Genomic DNA, 10,765 nt, shown 5'->3' with positions numbered 1-10,765 from the left:
GGTGGAGGCAGCCGTTTTCCTCGAGAAATGCTGAGAGTCTCCCATTCACATGTTTCTCTGTGATTTTGGAAATAGCTGGCAGCAGGGAAATGGGTCTATAGTTCGGGAGCATATCTGGGTCGGCGCCCACTTTTTTCAGCAGTGCCTTCACCATGGCTTGTTTCCAAGGAGAGGGGACTGTTCCAGTACTTAATGACAGATTTATCAGCTCAAGTATGGTGGGTGCCACAGATTGAGAAACTTGGTTGAGGATGTTGGGAGGGGCTGGATCTTCTGGGGACCCAGATTTTAGTTTATTGAGACAAAATTTTAAAGTCTCTAGATTCATTGGGTGAAAAACTTCCAGCATTTTTCCAGTACTACTCTCCGTGGTATTCTGATGAATGGGGTTTAGAGGGGCGGTTGGAGGGGAAAAGGAGAGATAGATGGATTGAATTTTGGAGTGAAAAAATTCTGCTAGATCATTGCATCGTTTGAGTGTATTATCTGACGGAGGGGGAGGCGGGGCCACAGTGGTGATTGTCTTAAAAATTCTGAAAATTTCCTGCGGAGCATTGGTAGCTGAGGAAATTTTGGATTCATAGTGACTCGCTTGGGTTTTGCGTATATCTAGTTTATACAATTTTATGGCCTCTCTATAGATTTGTTTTTTCTCCTTTGAAATATCTTTTCTCCAATGTCTTTCCGATTGTTTACACTTGCGCTTAAGCTCTCTAAGGGTCGGGGAAAACCAGGCTATCTTTTTTTGGCTTTTCTTCTCTCTCTTAAGTTTCCTAGGGGCCACCAAGTCCAAGGATCCTTCAAGCCAGCTGTTGACAGCTAGATTGGCTGAGTCTAGATCCCCTTTTAGTGAAGGTCGGGAGTTGTTCAGGATGTTTGTCCAGGACTCGACATTGATCTTTGTCAGGTTACGTTCAAGTTTTTTTGTATCGGGCTCAGAATATTACCTATTTGCCGATACCCAGGTGAAGGGTATCAAGTAATGGTCACTCCAAGGTAGGGAAATGGGGTTTCAGCAATCCCATTGGTGTTTGAAAAAGTAGGGTCCAGTAAATGTCCTTTGATATGGGTAGGGCTGTTGACTTTGAGATCAAGGGCTAGGGTTCCCAGGCTCTCTGTCAGTTCCATGGTACAGGCGGAGGAGGCATCATCGAAGTGGATGTTAAGGTCTCCCAATATCGAAAATTTGGGCAGAGAGCTAACTAAAGTGGTACTTTTTTCAGGAAAATCCAGGTTAAAATTTCCCAGGGGACCCGGTGGGCGATAGATTAGACCTCCGGAAAAGCTGCATGTCTCTGAAAGGTCGATGGCGAATACTAGGCTTTCACTGTCCTGAATCGCCCCCTCATTTGTGCGGCAGCTAAAGGTGTCTCTATATATAATAGCTAGACCCCCTCCTCTGTTAGTAGGGCGGTCTTGTCTCTGTATACAGTATCCTGGTGGCAGGGTCTGGATCATATCTGGGTCTGATCCGTCCCTGAGCCAGGTTTCTGTCAGGAATAACACATCCGGGTCTCTTTCTTCCAGGATCAACCTGATTTCTGTGGTGTGTTTAGGCATAGAGCGGTAATTCAGCAGTCGCATTTTGAATTCCTGCCCTGGGGGGGAGTTCCCTCCTTTGTCCTGTTAGCGTTCAGGACTAAAGGGCCCTTAGGGCACTTGTTGATGGAGAATGGTGGACCAAGAATGTGTTGACAGCCTTGAACATCCCTGAGGCTGGTCAGCTGTGTGACTGAATATGGGTTAGTCGGCCGTGCCCAAGGATCAGGGGTCGTATCCCATGGTCCCGGCCGGTCGCGGACAGGCGCAGACAGGCTTGCCAGTGGGGCGCCCGCTGCGCGCGTCCGCTGCGCGCTCGCTTCATGGTTATGTTAATGTATGCTTCCCTGCCGTCTAGCAACGAGGCGTCGGACGTGGCAGGGGGTGTGTCAGGCCGTGCGTGTCCGCCCTCCACTCAATCAGCCTCAGCTGTGGTGGACCGGGGCCGGAGCACACGAGCCTGCTACGGGTAGGTAAAGTGCCAAGAACCACCAGGCGAATGGTTGAATACACTTTGCGGGGCCGTTACAGTCAGCAGTATAGGGGAGTGGTCTGAATAAGTGCGTGGTAATATAGTGCATGCACGTATCATCCTGGTGAGGTGCGCCGTGGCCAGCCAATAATCTATCCTGGTATGAATATTGTGTGAAGCTTAATAGTGAGTGTAACCCCCTTGGGTGGGGTGCCTATGTCTCCAAACGTCCCGCGAATCCAACCGGACCATCGGCGACTGTGCTCTAGCAGAGGCCAAAGGGAGGCGGTCAGGGCCGTCCGATCTGTCCAGTCATGGCTGTCTAGTCATATTGAAGTCTCCTCTCCAGAGCACGTCCCCCCTGAGTGTGCCACGACCTTGACCGCTAAGTCCGTGAAAAAACTTGGGTTGTCATAATTGGGTCCGTATGTGTTCACTACACAAATGTCTATACCCTTCCCACAGCATCTTGAGATAGTTTATCGCCCGTCCCTGTCAGTCTCCAAGGGTGTCAACTGTAAAAGTGCCTTTGGATTGACCCACGTCAGCACCCCCCTTGCATGCGTTGTGAACCCGGAAGTATGTATGTTCCCCGCCAAGCCCCTGTATCGAAGTATGTGGCTGTCTGGATTGAGGTGAGTCTCCTGTAATAAGGCAATATCAACCCCATGTCGTGCAAAATAGTGCAACACCTTGCTGACTTTTCTATGATTGTTTAGTCCCCGGACGTTCCAAGTAATCATCGTCAAAGTGGCTAGGATATCCCCTGGTGCATCTAGTCAAATCAAATATCAAATCAAATTAACAGATTTATAGAGCGCGCTACTCACCCAATAGGGTCTCAAGGCGCTGGGGGGGAGGGGTCCGCTACTGCTCGAAAAGCCAGGTCCTGAGTTGCTTCCTGAAGGAGAGATGGCCCTGGGTCAGCCGTAGGTGGATGGGGAATGGAGTTCCATGTCTTGGCCGCCAGGTAGGAGAAGGATTTTCCTCCGGCGGTGGCTCTGCGAATGCGTGGGACGGCGGCGAGGGCGAGGCTGGTCGATCGCAGCTGGCGGGTGGGCGTGTAGAACTTGAGGCGGATGTTGAGGTACTTGGGGCCCAGGTCGTGGAGAGCCTTGTGTGCGTGGGTGAGGAGTCTGAACGTGATTCTTTTGCTGACGGGGAGCCAGTGCAGGTCTCTCAAGTGGGTGGAGATGTGGTCGTGGCGGGGGATGTCCAGGATGAGTCGTGCGGAGGCGTTCTGTATGCACTGGAGTCTTCTGTAGTTTGGCTGTAGTTCCAGCGTAGAGGGTGTTCCCGTAGTCCAGTCGGCTGGTGACGAGGGCCTGGGTGACCGTCTTCCTGGTTTCTGTGGGGATCCATCGGAAGATCTTTCGGAGCAGGGTGTTGAAACAGGATGACGAGACGGCGTTGACTTGTTTGGTCATCGAGAGGGAGGAGTCCAGGATGAAACCCAGGTTTTCTGCGTGGTCCGTAGGCCTGGGGTGGTGCCCAGGGCGGGGGGCCCCCAGGAGTCGTCCCAGGCGGAGCGGGATGATCCCGGGATGAGGACTTCCGTCTTGTCTGAGTTCAGTTTCAGGCGGCTGTTCTTCGTCCACTCTGCGACGTCTTTCATTCCTTCGTGTAGGCTGGCTCTGGCGGTGGCGGGGTCGTTGGTGAGGGAGAGGATCAGCTGGGTGTCGTCGGCGTAGGCGATGATGTTCAGGTTGTGTTGGCGTGCGATGGCTGCGAGGGGGCCCATGTAGACATTGAAGAGGGTGGGGCTGAGCGAGGATCCTTGAGGTACGCCGCAGATGACTTTGGTGGCCGCGGATAGGAACGGGGGGAGGCGGACTCTCTGGGTTCTTCCGGCGAGGAACAAGATGATCCACTCCAGTGCCTTCTCTTGGATTCCGGTGTTGCTGAGTCGCTGCATTAGTGTGCGGTGGCATACTGTGTTGAACGCTGCAGAGAGGTCCAGGAGGATGAGGGCAGCTGTTTCTCCACTATCAAGCAGGGATCCGATGTCGTCGGTGGCTGCGATTAGGGCAGTCTCGGTGCTGTGGTTAGCTTGGAAGCCGGACTGTGAGGGGTCGAGGGATCCGTTTGTCTCGAGGAAGGCGGCGAGCTGTTTGTTGACAGTCTTCTTGTTGACTTTGGCAGGAAAAGAGAGTAGCGAGATGGGGCGGAAATTCTTGAGGTCGGTGGGGTCCGCTGTCGGTTTCTTCAGGAGGGCGCTGAGTTCGGCATGCTTCCAGCTCTCCGGGAAGGTAGCGGTGGTGAAGGAGATGTTGATGATGTCCTGGAGTTGGGGTGCGATGATGGGGCCGGCTTGTTGAAGACGTGGTGGGGGCAGGGGTCGGTAGGGGAGCCGGAGTGGATGGTGTTCATCGTGCGGGTGGTGTCTTCGGTGCCGACTGGGGTCCAGTTGCAGAGGGTGGTGGTGGTGGGGGGCGTTGGTTAGGTGGTTGGGTGCGTGGTCTGTGCGCCGAAGCTGTTGTGTATGTCGGCGATCTTGCAGTTGAAGAATGAGGCAAGTGCGTCGCAGAGGTCTTGCGAGGGTGTGATGTCGTTGTTTCCAGCGCTGGGGTTGGAGAGCTCTTTGACAATGCTGAAGAGTTCCTTGCTGTTGTGGGTGTTGTTGTCCAGTCGTTCTTTGAATGTTGTCCTTTTGGTGGTGCAGATCAACTGGTGGTGTATGCGGGTGGCGTTCTTGAGGGCTGTCATGTTTTTTGTAGACTGGTCGTATCGCCAGGCTTTTTCGAGGGTGCAGCAGTTTTTCTTGGAGGTTTTGAGTTTGTTGGTGAACCATGAGGCTTTCTTGCTGCCGGGTCTGCTGGGTGGGTTCTTCAGAGGTGCGAGGTCGTCGGCGCAGTTGGTGAGCCACTGTGTGAGGTTGTGTGCTGCTTCGTTGGGGTCCGTTGTGTTGGCGGGAGGGTTCTGGCTGAGGGAGGTGGTGAGCTGGTCGGTGGTGATCTTGCTCCAGCTCCTGCGGGGAACCCGTTGCGGTTGGTAGTGGGTTGTGGTTCTCCTGAAGTTGAAGTGGACGCAGCTGAGATCAGTCCACTGAAGTCCGGTGGTGTGGCTGAAGGAGATGTGTTTGCTGGATGAGAAGACGGGGTCAAGCGTGTGGCCGGCGTAATAGATGGGGGTGTTCACCAGTTTCTTGAGTCCGAGGTTGGCGATGTTGTCCAACAGGGTAGTGGTGTTGCTGTCATTGTTGTTCTCCAGGTGGAAATTGAGGTCCCATAGGAGGATGTAGTCTGGGAAGGCGAGGGCGTGCGGGCTGATGAAGTCTGCGATGGCTTCGCTGAATTGTGTGCGTGGTCCCGGGGGTCTGTAGATGAGGGTGCCTCTGAGGGTGGTCTTGGGGTCGGTGTGTATCTGGAAGTGAAGGTGATCAGCGGTGGTGAAGGTGTCGTGGGGGTTGGTCGTCATGTGGATGGTGCTTCTGTGGACGATGGCGATGCCTCCTCCAGTCTTGTTGACGCGGTCCCTCCGGGTGGTCTTGTATCCATCCGGGATGGCTATGGCGATGTCGGGCGCGGAGGAGGCGTTTATCCAGGTGTCCATGAGGAAGGCGACGTCTGGTGATGTTGTGTCGAGCAGGTTCCAGAGTTCGACGGCGTGTCTGTGGTTGGAGCGGGTGTTGAGCAGGATGCACTTGAGGTGGTTGTCGCTGGTGCCTGGCCTTTCGGGTGCGGTGCAGGTCCGGAGGGAGGCAGGTGAAATTGCAGGCTTGGCAGGTGAAGGGTCTGTGGGTGCCTTTCGGGGTGGCTCGGTAGCAGGCTGGGTTCCGGCCGGGCTTGAGTGCGTTGAGAGTGGTGGCATTGTAGGTCCGTCGCATGGGCTGGCATCGTCGGGGGCCAGGGGTCCTGGCGCTGGGTGCGGTCCAGGCGCGGACGGGCGCAGACGAGCTTGCCTTTGGCACGCCTTCGGCGCACAATCGGCGCGCCCGCTGCGCGTGAACACTGCGTGTATGCGTGGACTCCGCCATATGTGGCGAAGTGGGAGGGAGGAGCAGCTGGGAGGCGGGAGCGGGGTGGCGAATGTGAGGGGAACAGAAGGCAAAAGGGGCGGGCCGCAGGGGAGCAGCGGTAGGGAGCGGGGGGGTGAAACGAGCGGGAAAAAACGGTCCAAGGGCGGCGGAAGTAACAGCTGATGCCGGGGCGGCAGCAGGGCACAAGTACGAGGCACAAGAGCACCAGAGCACAAGAGTAAACAACAGAACAATAATACAATAATGCAGTGAGAAAATCAGGAGTGAAAGCAATACACGAAGCGGAAAGGCAACACCTCAGGGGCAGCGGCGAGCTCGCAGTAGCAGCGGGGGGCACCAGGCACACTCAGAGTGAGCCGCGCAGTGTGAGGAGCGATCGGCCCTGGGGACAGTCTAGTCTATCTATGGTGGTCTGTGTGGATGTTCCAGAGTGTTGATCTGCAAGTAAACCCTAAAACTGTGCTGTGTCGTAGTTGTGCAATGTGGCCTGTAAAGGGCATCCAGTGGCAACAAACATTTGCAACATCGTGCACTGAAAACTCCAAAATACCCGCCAATCCCCCCACCCTGCCCCACCCACGCCTGCCCAACCCCAACTAGGCCGCGAGCAACCCCAATCCCCATCTTAACCACCCCCTCTACCCAAACCCCCCCCCAAAAAAAAAACCCTCTAACCCTCTAAAACCTAAACAAAATAACAAAATCTTCACATAAGACAGTGGGATACACACCGGGGCAAAGGTAGCAGACAATATGCAAACCCTCTGTAAGAAAAATCAAGGAAAAAAGCTGCACGCCCCGCCTTTATATAAAGAGAAAAAGCATTGTGCGTGTAAACCAAACCCCCCTCAGCTCTCCCCCCCATTGGGAATAATCACTTAGTGAGACCCCCCTGTGCTGCACTCAATAAACAAAGAAAAAACAACAATACATCTCCCAATGCATAAGAAAAATAGAGTGTGGGGTCTGTAGTCTCAGTGTTCCCGGCACCCCTACCGGCATATAGAGTTCCTAGAGAGCATGTCGCACCCATATCAACGCCAACCTCCCGGTTGTGCCTCCATCCGTTGAGCTACATCCCTTCAGCGAGGCCAGGTAATATCTCCCCCCCGCCCTCCCCAACCCACACCCGCAGCCCCTCCCCCCCAACCAGCAAAGGGCAGAAAACGTTTCTTATCTGCAAATGTCCTTGTTAGTCCTGATCATCCAAGGAACCTCCCGCGGCGTCTCGCGGTCCATCCTGGGCAGGATGGTTTTCCCTCCTCCAGTCCCTCAGGGCTCTCTGCAACGCCTTAGGGTCCGTGAAAATCAAGGATTTCCCCTGTCGGTTGATTCGGAGCTTCGCCGGGTAGAGCATCGCATAGTCCGCGCCCATCTCTTGGATCTGTCTTTTCATCGGTAGGAACTGACGCCGTACCTCTTGTACCCTGGCAGTGAAGTCTGGAAACAGGGAGATGGTCGAGCCCTCGTACTGCAGCTGCTGCTTCTCCCTTGCAAGTCGCAGCGCCACGTCGCGGTCCCTGTAGTTGAGCAGTTTGGCAATAATGGGCCGGGGAAGGGCTCCTGGCTTCGGCCTTGGGCCAAGAGACCGATGTGCATGTTCGACCACAAACATGGCAGAGAAGGCCGAGTCGCCCAAGGGAGACTTCAGGAGATTTTCAATGAAGAGTTCCATATTTCCGGTCTGCGTGGTCTCGGGCAGACCTGTGATGCGAAGGTTGCATCTCCGGGAACCGGCCTCCAAGTCCTCCGTCTTATCTTGTAGCAATTGCATCGCCTTGGCCAGCTGCTTACCATCAGTGTCCAAAGTGGTCTGAAACAGCAGCAGCAAAAGCCACAACCAACAAGAAAATGGGAAAAGCATTGAAACACCAACAAAGCCCTCCACAATACTGGACCAGCCTACATGAACCACCGCATTGTTCCACACACCCCAAAGATCCCTCCGCTCAGCCCAGCTCTCCCTGGCTATGGCACAGCGCATCAAGAAGACCAGGACAGGAGGGCGTTCCTTCTCCTTTCAGAGGGCTCGATCGCACCCCTCTCTGCAGCTATTCTCATTCCGCTTCGCTATGACAGATTAATCTAAAATTGGAATCTCCCGATTCTTCTTTCAGAGTGCTTGATCAGCCCTCTGTGTGCGGCATCCACGATCTCCTTCAGCATACGTTGGGTCAGTGACAGGTTTGTGACAAGTTGGACAATCTAACTGACTAAGCCTACCTTAGCTATACCAATTCCCAGAGTATATACCAACCCCATTGTTGCTAATTCGTGTATACCCTTCATTTATTTGGTCAGAAAGACGAGGAGAGGTCATCACACCCTACCAGTATGAGATCATTTCTATTCAATGTAGTTGATCAATGTTCCCGCCCATAATTTACTTTCCCATGATTTTTATTCCACCCGGCAATATTAGTTTCAATTCATACACAATGTATTAAATGCAGTCAATATTTCTTCTTTTCTTCAGGTCACAGGGTTAGATTCCCAGGCACATCGCGGGTAAGATGGGATTTGGCTGCCGTTCAATGACACGGCTTCAAGGATTTCAGTTTTTGTTTACGCATGCACAGCGATTTCAAGATGGAGTTTTCAGACACACTTAGGGCCCGATTCACAGAATGAACTTAAGACTCAATCCTAAACTTACTACTATTTTGGTATTCACAGAATGCACTCACTACTTTAGGCATTCACAGAATGAACTTACTACTTTTGGTATTCACAGAAGTTAGTATTTTGTCATAAGTCTGTCTTAAGACAAACTTAAGACAAAATACTAACTTCTGTGAATACCAAAAGTAGTAAGTTCATTCTGTGAATGCCAAAATTGTAGTAAGTTTAGGATTGAGTCTTAAGTTCATTCTGTGAATTGGGCCCAGAAGGCCAAAATACGAACTGCTATTAAAGTTAAAGAAAGACACGTTAGAATACACAAATAAATGAATGTACTGTATACCACTTGCTTCTATACTAACCCCATTACTTCATTTTAACTATAGCATTAATAGTTAAGCAGAACATACAAAGTTTAGTTTGAGCAGAAGCATGTGCATTATTATGTGAAGTTTGAAGCGGCCATCTTAGGCACTACTGCGCAGCTGAAAAGAAATCCCACCAAAAGCATAGATATGTCGCAATACATAGATTTAGTAGAAGCATGCGCAGAAAGGTTCCCTCGTTTTCGACGGCCATTTTAGGAACCTCTGGTTAGTGTTAGTAAAAGCACATAGGAAAGCTTCCCCTAGATACTAAAATGTTGTGTGGGGCAATTATTAGTACTTACAAACATATTGATTAATAAGTTACATGTTATTTCGAGAGGGCTGAATCCGAGCAAGTTTCTTTACATATACTTGCTCCATTATCCTCCCTGGTGGCCAAGGCATGGAACAACCTCCCTCTTCACCTCCGACAGACATCAGCAATCCCCAAATTCTTGAAGGACCTCAAGACCTGGCTCCTCGACGAATCTCCATGAACATCTAGGAGCTGCGAGCGCCCCTCTCCCCTACAGCGCATTAAGACAATTTTGGGCAAGTAGTTGCACTTAACAAACCCATTGATTGATTGATTGAAACTAATTGGGAACATGCACTAATATAAAAGACAAAAATATTGTTGAAAACGGTGAAACAGGTCTTTCCTTCTCCTCAGACAGCTGCGAATCTGATGCACGCCCAGGTTTTCAAAACCTTGCAAATCTGGGAATGCGTCAGGTTCCATGGATCACCCACAGCAACAGCCATGAAACGCCCCTTTCGTGCAGAGTAATAAGTGAAAGGGGGCGGGGCCCCGCGGCGTAATGGACTTCTAAATAAAACCCTCTCTTCTTCGGTGCCAGTCATTGTTAATGATGTCATAGCTCTGAACGGGTTATTTATTATCATTGGAGACAAAGGAACTGAGGTCGGGGCCACTAAGCTGGCAGCCATTAGGCTTCTTGAGCCGCTACCACTCACTAGGATGTTCTTCAGTGTTAACGGCTTCGAATCGTCACTTTGTACCTTACCTGATTTCAGCTGCAGTGAAAGTGAGATCCCCAGTTGCTGAGAATCCAGGGGCCTCATTTATAATATTTTGAGGCACTGTTGTACAGCAAGCCTTCCTGCTACGCTGCTGTGCATCAAAGAAAAGGGCAGGAATGCGCTGTATCTACACGATACGGCTCATTTGTGTCCTTTTCCCCTGCGCTGGCGCACAATGGGCCTCCAAGTGGCAACGCAGGCACCCTTGCGCCATGGTGCAAGGGTGTCTGCTTTGTAGGGAGGATTGTTTTTCTGCAAGACGGGGCCCCTTCCTGTACAAAAGCAATCATGAGAGGTATTTTTCTCTTTCTTTGTGCTGCAGAATGCAGCACACTTAGAAAAAGGAAAAAAAGAGGAGAAATAAAGGTATTTCCCCTGGTTATGTCTCCCTTACGCCTTCCCTGCGGAGGAGAAGGAATTGGACGCATTCCCAGGTTTACAAAACCTTGTAAATCTGGAAATGCATCAGGTTCCATGGACGCTACGTGGGAACACCCACGGCAACACCCATGGAACGTCCCTTTCACACAGAGGAATGCATGATGGGGGACCATATTTACAAGGCTATTAAATCCACACAGTGGGGCTTTATGTGGCCTTGTAAATATGGGCAGGGACTCTGCGCCACTGGTGCATCAAAAAAATGAACGCACCGACGGCGCAATAGTGGCGCAATGGGCTTATAAATAAGCCACAAAGTTTGTTACAGACATCGTATGGATGTGGCTTCTTATTCGTAAA

This window comes from Lissotriton vulgaris, chromosome 1_2 (assembly GCF_964263255.1).
Source record: "Lissotriton vulgaris chromosome 1_2, aLisVul1.2, whole genome shotgun sequence".
Taxonomy (NCBI): Eukaryota; Metazoa; Chordata; class Amphibia; order Caudata; family Salamandridae; genus Lissotriton; species Lissotriton vulgaris.
Note: the sequence above shows the minus strand (reverse complement) of the source record.